This window comes from Cryptotermes secundus, unplaced genomic scaffold, assembly GCF_002891405.2.
Source record: "Cryptotermes secundus unplaced genomic scaffold, Csec_1.0 scaffold1548, whole genome shotgun sequence".
In the NCBI taxonomy this organism is placed as follows: Eukaryota; Metazoa; Arthropoda; class Insecta; order Blattodea; family Kalotermitidae; genus Cryptotermes; species Cryptotermes secundus.
In genome coordinates, this window is record NW_019721017.1 from 44160 (window position 1) to 45249 (window position 1090).

Sequence of the window (1090 nt, forward strand, 5' to 3'; positions counted from 1 at the left end):
ACAAATCCCACTGACCATACCCGGGATCGAACCCGGGCCGCCGCGGTGGGAAGCCAGCGACTAACCGCTTGAGGTATGGAGCGGCCTTTAAACTTTCAGTTACTACCTCACATAGAACGCTGAGTCTCCATGTACGAGTACATTCACCCAGTTAATGATGTTTCGGGGAAATAATCATTGTTTGTTGTAGGAATCATATGAAACATATAAACATACTGTGTGGGTAAAATACGGACTTGTTAGAACAGATGAGAGCCCTACAAATAAGCCTACTTGTTACTGTACTTCACAGGATTCAGTGTGATAGATAATCGATTCTCTGTAAATATCTGGTGCATGTTTCGATTTATTTTCCTGCCCTGTTTGAGTTATTTCATTCTGTTTCTGGTGAAGCTTGGAAAGCCGACATTGTCAGGAGCCTTGTCATGTAGTGAAACAAGAAGGTATCTTTTTTTAACAAATCTCAGTTAAAAATATTTTATCACGACAGAATTGATCACTCTAGTTGCCATTAACTGTTTTTCGAAACAATCCTTGTAGTAGACCCTTCTAGTGGAGTCCTTATGGGTATAATATTAAAATATGGTCACCGACATCTTAAGACTCTTTTACTTAAAGCGATTTGACAACTAGACGGCTGTAGTTTTAATATAGGAGTTAAAATAAAATTTCAGTTTATTATATTTGGATATTTCTTATAATTCTTTAACAAGTATAAAATCAATACAAAGTCCGTCGAGTGTAACAATGTTTTTTAGGTCACTTCTTTCTCACTCTTGCCTTACATGTTTCGGTTTTAGTAAAACCATCTTCAGAGGCACATGGTACTAACAAGAAAACACTGGCGTTGTTAACTGTACACAGTATATATGCTGTGTGGGCACTGCTACAAATGTCGATGTGTAAAAGCACAACACTAGCTTGGAGTACTGAATGCACGTACAGAATGCACGTTCAACCTTCGCATTCAATCCGAAGTTGCCCTCGCGTTAAAACATCACTATTAAAATATTTAAAAAATATTTAAAAGTTTAAGACTTTTGAAGTAAAATATAAAAATGTTAGGCTGCTTCTTAATTTATCCCGATGT